This window comes from Nannospalax galili, unplaced genomic scaffold (assembly GCF_000622305.1).
Source record: "Nannospalax galili isolate Female #2095 unplaced genomic scaffold, S.galili_v1.0 scaffold1678, whole genome shotgun sequence".
NCBI lineage: Eukaryota > Metazoa > Chordata > Mammalia > Rodentia > Spalacidae > Nannospalax > Nannospalax galili.
Window position 1 is genome coordinate 218,585 of NW_008340844.1, and position 8,183 is coordinate 226,767.

At 33.7% G+C, this 8,183-nt stretch overlaps 1 pseudogene; it reads left to right on the forward strand.

Annotated features, from left to right (window-relative positions):
• Positions 1–384: 384 nt before the first annotated feature.
• On the forward strand, positions 385–4,697 carry LOC103736338 (annotated as a pseudogene).
• The last annotated feature ends 3,486 nt before the right edge of the window (positions 4,698–8,183 follow it).

An 8,183-nucleotide genomic window follows, 5' to 3' on the forward strand; every position in this document is an offset into this window, starting at 1 on the left:
TCATAGATGTGGGCTGCTGTCAACACTGGTCAGAGAAAATGGAGAGTCTCATAACCAGGCATATTTTGAAAATAACTTTCTGTGAGTACTAAACTTAAATGGGATATCTGTACAATAGCTCATCCCCAGGACTCAGGGAATAATGTGAAGAGGGGCTTGAATGAATGTAACATCTAGTGGATAAGTAGAAGGAATATTAAATGCTGTTTGCAGGATATTAAATGGCTATGTCGCTCATGAACTCACAACAGCTTGAATTATGGTGGAGGTGTTCATAAGCCGTATTCATGGCTGAATAATTATTAATGTTTGATTGAAGATCTAGGAGAGAAAGTCACTTATCTTTAGAGTTTTAGCCATTGTTGGTCATCCATTTTCGAGCGGATGACTCCACATCAATCCTCATATAGCCAAAAGTAATTGAACATAGTGAGATACATTAAAAAAAAATAAGATAACGGAAAGTTGGAAATGGGATATGTTGGAGGGGATGAGAAACTTGGAGGAAGAAATGGGGGACAGTGTGATAATAAGGCATTGTATACATGTGTGAAATTTTGAAAGAGGAAATAAAAAAAAATTCCAAATTATAAATTATGGGCTGGGGAGATGGCCATAGTTAAGAATACTGGCTTCTTGCAGAGGCCCCAGGATTGATTCCTAGCAACATATAGTAGCAATAATAAATTACATACATTGGTGTTAGGAATGTGAAGTAGCAAAGCACATTAGAACACATGATGACTTCCCATTCCTATTACTAACCTGAAGAGATGAGAACATGGCAAATCCAGAATTTGTTAATGATTATACAAAGAATCTTTTTATAAACAGAAACTGGGATTTGGAAAGAAGCATAATTTCAACAAATGTGACCAAATACTAAACCAGAACTTACCCGTATTATTATACACTAGAATAACCAGCCAGAGTTATTCTACCCTAAAGTAAATATTTATTGTATTGACAGAACTAATATAAAATTTGGTCCACATACTAGAGAAAAGACTCAGCATTTAAAAGGGCATCTACTCTGGACTTGGAGTGACCAAGAACGAAAAGAACTGCTTACTGGATCCTGGATTAAAGTTTTAGGGATCATATGCCCCACATTCATGAGGGAGCATGGGTGATGTGAATTGTCTGAAAAAACAAACAAATTAGTTCCAAACTCATGCAGTTAGGTAACAATTTAGGTATGACAAGATACAATTGCTAACCCCAATGGAACTAAGTCAATACTTTCTTTATGAATGTCACATGGTGTTTAGGAAGCAAACCGAGTTCTTATTTGAATGTGATATAACCACTTATTTTGAAAAACTAAATCACTGAAACTTTAGTAAGAAGGAACTTCAGCAAAACTGAAAAGGTAAACTGCTAATAAATTGGTGCTTCTGTCAGGGCTATTTATTTATGGATTGTGAGTCAATAGACAATATATAACATCTGAAAGCATGAATTTAAATATACTGGACTTAAGGTGATTTACAATTTGATTGTTTTTGCAGTTTTTCTATAATTTAAAATGAAAAATATTGTTTAAAGATTTGAAATATCTAATTCCAACATATATGTCTATCTTTGTGAGAAAAACCATAAATTTCAATCATAGAACATTATATTGAGTATAATCCAAATATATTTTGTGATGTTCTTATGAAAGTAAACAACATTGTTATAAGTAATGTTATTACTATAAACAACCCACATATATTAAGGGCATTCCTTGTACAAGAGAAAAATGTCAGCAATCATTCTTTCAAATAAAATTTTCAGTAAATAATATATAAATAACAATTTAATTCTGATGACTCATTCCATAATGTTGTTTCTGTGAATGTGCCCCAACCAAATTTATGACAGAATTTATGCATAACATGTGAATACATGTGCTTGACTTGTCATATTTTGTTTTGATTTTCCTATGGGATATATAATTTGTATGCCAAATTAAGCAAGACAAGAAAATATTATTCTAGTAAAAAGATAATAAATTGCCAAATTGATATTATTTGTGGAATAATATCTACTATATTCCAATATTTAAAAGTTAATGCAATCTTTGACCCTGAAAATTGAGTTTTATGACTGTATAGTCTCACTTTACCTTTAATTGCAATCTCTTCACATGAAGTAACTAATTTTAACAATGATACCATTAAATTGATGTCACATATGGGATACCATCCTGGACCAGAGACTTGTCTGTATTCTTTATAAAGTGAATTATGTTACATAATGCCAAGTGCAGGAAATCTGTGAACATTTGAAACATACTGAGAGGCTTTTACCAGGCTGCACTGGCCTAGCAGATTAGGAGTTTTGAAGAATCTAATGAGCATGATTGTTAACTGAGTTAGGATCTTGACTTCCTCTGAAGATTATGTCACGGCATTATGTGAACACATCTTTGTGGTACATGGTTATACCTAACTGCTGTTTTCCTATAGTAATGGACACGTTGTAATATATGCATAAAGTTTTGATTGTCTGAGGTTAGAAAAAGAGCATATACCAATTTCTATCCATCGATCTGTTTCTCAGTCATGTAATACTTTCCTTCCCAGGATCTGTGTTATACCTGTATCTACCAAGTATAAATAACCACTCAATAAAATAAATAGGAAACCGAATGGAGATAATTTTAAAAAAGCAAAGTATAAATAAAGCAGGAAGAATGAAATAGCCAAAGCTTGCAAGCAAAAAAAAATCTTCAGAATTTATTATGATAACTAAATCAATAATATATTTATGGCATTTTTCCATTTTCATGTTTGTAAGAAAATTTTTATTATACAAAATATAGGAGGAACACGGTGCACTGCATGTTATCTACTTAAGTGGTAGCTTAGACAGAGAATATCTGTTTTTTTTTTTCAATGAACTAGGAATATAGGTAAGAAGATCGTACACATTAAAAATAACAGAGAGGGGGCTGGAGCTGTCAAGAGCACTATCTGCTCTTGCAGAGGACCTGGGTTTGAATTCCAGCATTCACATGGTGCCTAACAGCCTTCTGTAACTCCAGTTCCAGGGAATCCTATGCTTTCTTATAATTTCTTCAGGTCACATTTGCACCTACTACATGCAGAAAATACACTCATACATATAAAATAAAAATAACAAATAAAATAAAAATAACAATGAGGTGTATACAATCAATCATTTCAAAATAAGGGCTGCAGAAATAAAAAAATGTACAGAGCTAAAATCTAAACATTTTACACTTAAATGACTGTATGAACTATTCATTTGTTTTATGAGACACGATTTCACTGAGACATACCACACTGTCTTGAAATATTAGCAGTAATTCCCATTCCAATTCCTGAGTGCCGGATTAATAGACATTCACCTAACCAATGACTTTATGTATACTTACTGAATCTTATTTTCTTCTTGAGCAGGAGTAAGGGAGGCTACCGAAAATATTTCAGTGGAACTTCAAAACAAAACACAACACACTTTCTAATATGAATCTTAATAAAATGTATGGCTCTTTGTATTTTACTGATACAATTGAAACATATACCTACGAAGATCGAGTCATTTGGAAACTTTGTTGACAAAATTAGTTTTATTTTTATTCAGATAAATCCATTGCTCCTGATTTCAAAACAAATCTCCAAGAATAAGCAACTGTATGTTTCAGATAAAAACTTAGAAGTTATCAAGTCCAAAACTCATATACCAAAACAATTGGAAAAGAGGACATTCAGTCAAAAATTGTGACTCTCCAAAAAGACAACAAATGGAACATTATGGGAAAAATGTGCCTGTGCCTGTGGAATTTGTTCTCTTGGGATTTTCTGATGTTCCCAAATTGCACTGGTTTCTTTTTGGGATCTTCCTCTTCATCTATGTGATTATCCTCCTGGGGAATGGAATCATTATTCTCATCACAAGGGTAGAGCCCACTTATCAGACTCCCATGTATTTTTTCATCAGCAATTTCTCTTTTATAGAAATCTGCTATGTGTCTGTCACTCTGCCTAGAATGCTTATGGATCTTTGTACTCTCAAAGGACATATTTCTTTTTATGCTTGTGCTACACAAATGTGCCTCTTCCTTTTTCTGGGTACCACAGAGTGTTTTCTCCTCATTGTGATGTCCTATGACCACTATGTGGCCATATGCAACCCTCTGCAATACCCACTAGTCATGAACAATAAGATGTGTAACCAACTATTGGTTGGCTCCTGGGTCATTGGAATTCCAATTCATTTAGGGCAAACATACCAGATTTTCTCTCTGCCCTTCTGTAAATCTAACAAACTCAATCAGTTCTTCTGTGACATGCTCCCATTGCTCAAGCTGGCTTGTGGGGACCTCTATTTGAATGAGATGATGGTCTATATAGCTACTGTGTTTATTGTCACTGTGCCCTTCATGTTGATCCTTGGGTCCTATAGCAGAATCATCTCAACTATCCTGAAGTTACCATCAAACACAGGAAAAACCAAAGTATTTTCTACCTGCTCTTCACACATTATAGTTGTATTTTTATTTTATGGATCAGGAGGTGTCACCTATTTAAAACCCAAGTCAAATGAGTATGAGATAACAGACAAAATTCTCTCTCTTTTCTACACAATTTTTTACCCCAATGTTCAGTCCCCTGATATACAGCCTGCGGAACAAAGACGTTACCATGGCATTGAGAAAATTATTTTCCAGGCTGTTAGCATTGTGAGAGAATTAAAATCAAACAAAGTAATGTATAATCCATTTACTTGTAGTCAGAATGTAATTTAATCTTACAACTGTATATATAAATTTGTGATGAATTATGCTTTTGTGGAGCCTATTTCTCAGACTTGAAATTATCATGCAAATTCATTCATGTTTTATGTTGAAAATCAGTGTTTTTCCTCACTGCAAATTGGCAAATAGAGTTCGTAACTGAAAGAGATATGATCAATACAAGGCTGTGCAGTGTTGTCTCCTTAATTCCTCACTTTTGTACTGATGACATTTTTCTCTCCTTTTTTTCAGTGTACTGATAAAATTACCTTCAAAGTCACATTAGCAAGCATGAATAACAACTGTTCTCATATAGTCATATACTTATAATGTCTAACTTAAACCAGTTCATAATTTAACATGATTTTTTCAATATTGTATACTAGTTGTGTGAACTTTATATTATTATTAGCTTTTTAATTTTTTTCTTTTATTGGACTGTGTAATTTTTGATTTTACAAATAGTTCACTGGGGAAAGTTTATAATATTTTATAATCTGAAGATATATTTCACAAAATAATACTCTCTAATTTGAGTAAAACACAAAATTTTAAGTAAACACTTCTTTGCTCAGTAAAGAAGAGATGTAATTAGAAAAATTAATAATTATAATACAATAGCAAAAGTATACATTCTCAAATATAGACAGTGAGGATAAAAGTATATGGACTGCCTTATTAATATGAGTGTCTGAACAAGTTTATATACAGCAATTTTTGTAAATTTTTATCAATGAAGATAAGAAGTTTCATATTTTTTTGTACTTAAGGCATATCGAATATAGTCTCTGTCCCTAGTAGAGTTCAATTTCAATATTTTTGATGAGTCAATTGAAGAAAGTAATATGAAGTTATTTCTGGGTATGATGGACATATTCAGTATTTAGACTATAAATAACATAACATTGGTGGAGATGCAAACAGCAAGCACGCACACACACACACGCACACACACACACACACACACACACACACACACACAGAGATACACACATGTAGAATTCCCCTAGAGATAGGACAGGCATGCCAGATTTGCCCTCTGTCCTCTGACTCTAACTAGATCGATGTCTTCTTCTGGACATACCCCAATTCTAAATCTGGCCTGTGGAGATTTTGAGAAGGGAGTTTGAAGTCTATGTATTTGTTGTCCTGCTTGTCACTTTTCTTTCATGTTGATTGTTATTCTTTTAGCAGAAATACCTCAATTATCTTAATACTGTCATCAGACTACAGAAGAAATACCAAACCCTTTTCTACCTCACTTCTCAATATATTGTTGTATGTTTAGCCTTTAGATCAATCACCATTATCTTCTTTAAGCCAATACCCAACGTGTTTGAGGAGAGAAACTCCTCTTCCTTCTCTAAACCACTTTCTAAACAATATTGACCCCAATATTCAATCCCATTGTATATGTTTACAGAAAAATGATGTCACAGGCACCCTGAGATAATTCATGAATGTTAGTCTAAGAGATTTGAATAAAGTTGTTTGGTTTTTGAATTCACTTTATAAATGTTTCATTGTTTTTGTTTAATTTTAAAGCATACTTATGTCCATGCAGTATGACAATGCTCTTTGTTCACTTAGCAGTTGTTTTGTATAAAGAACTCTCTCATTTCTGACTATAAAATGAAAATTACAATGCGCAAGTAAGGAGAAAAAATCTAAACTAATAGGTAGTGATTGAAATTACAGCATTTTCTCATGTTTGGTTGAAACTTTTCTAGGAACTTGTTCAAATTTTTCTATTAAAAGTAATATATCCTTATACCCTGTAGACTCATCAATAAATAATTATCTCACAACATTTAAAATCTGAGTGTATGACCTATACAGATAGTTCAGCAGTTAAGAGCACTGTCTGCTTTGGTAGAGGGCCCAGGTTTGGTCCTAGCACCCATATGGCAGCCAACAACCATTTGTAACACCAGATCCAGGCAGTGTACTCACACATACATAGGCAAAGTGCTTATAAACACAAAATTTAAAAAATAATTAATTTAAAAACATTTAAGGAATAAGGATATATGTATACAATGATTAGTGGGAGTGATTAAAAACTCTAAAACTTAATGCTATTTGAAACAGTATTCCTCTAAATAAAAAATCAGTTCTCATTTTTAAGAATATTTGATAAATATGATGCATAAGTACAGCTGTTTAAAGTATTCATTTTATGCATATATGCCAATGTGATAATTAATCATTTCTACTAGTATCTCGGATTTTTCTGTTTGTTTCCTGCACTTACTCTAGGTATAACCACATGACTCTTTAAGACAAAGGGATATGAGCAAAGGTGAATGTCCTTGGTTGTTGGTACTTACCTTCTCCAATAGCGGAAAATTTTCACCACAATGTGAACATGCCCAGTCGACAATCATAATCAATGTAAAGGTTAGCAAGAGGTTGCACCAGGATTTACATGAAATTCAGAAAAATAGTTTCAAAATTTTGTAAGAGAAAAATACTTTTAATAAGGATCCACTATGGAGGAGTCAGAAGGCATAACAGATCTAATCTTGCCCTTTCCACAAGCTGTCACAATGTTTCCTTATATTGATAATATTGGGCTTATTAAACCAAAAGAGCCTCAGAAAGCAACCACTCTGGAATTGTTGGTAAGGGAATCTAGAACCAGGCTGCCTACACTGGAATCCCTCTATCAGGAAAAGAGCAGCTTTCCCTTCTTAAAAGAAAAATGTTTATGTTGGGTATGAACTTGTCTCTTATGTGCATCATGTTTCTTCTAAAGCTACCACACACGTTCTTGAATACCTTACCCTCCACCACTGCTTCTCCTAACATTGTTTCTAATACATTTTATCCATAGCCAAATAAATGAACCTGTAGTCACATACTCATGGATTTCAGTGATCTTACCATGTCCCCTACCAACCTAATGCAATTAGCTCAGTAAATATGGCAATAAACTTTGAAAATTACCATTCTAATTCCCCCCAGTGTTCTGAAGCAAAAGGCAATATGCTGGGAAATCAGCATACAGTATATGATGCTGTTTTTCCAGAACCAGGATGGGAGGGTTGAGTAAATGCAGGATGTAAATAAAAATCTTATCATTTACCTTCAATCCTAGTTGGTCACTAAAAGTAAAATTGTTTCCTTTTCCTGAAACCTAGTGGCCTACTGGCCTAGATATCTTGGCTGCAGAGAAGGGTATGCCTCTGCTAGGAGGAATAACAAACATGTCATTCAACTAGAGGCAAAGATTCGCACTGACAGTTTTGGGCTTCTGATGTCCTTGATTCAGCAAGCTAGGGAAGGAGATTCCATATTGCAAGTAAAATTACTCTAGAATCTTGGAAGGAAAGTGAGTTAGTAGTACACAGTGGAAGTAATGAAGGGTCTATTCGAAGTACATGAGCTCTTTTAGGGTGTCTCTTGGTGTTATCATGTCCTGCAGGTAATATCA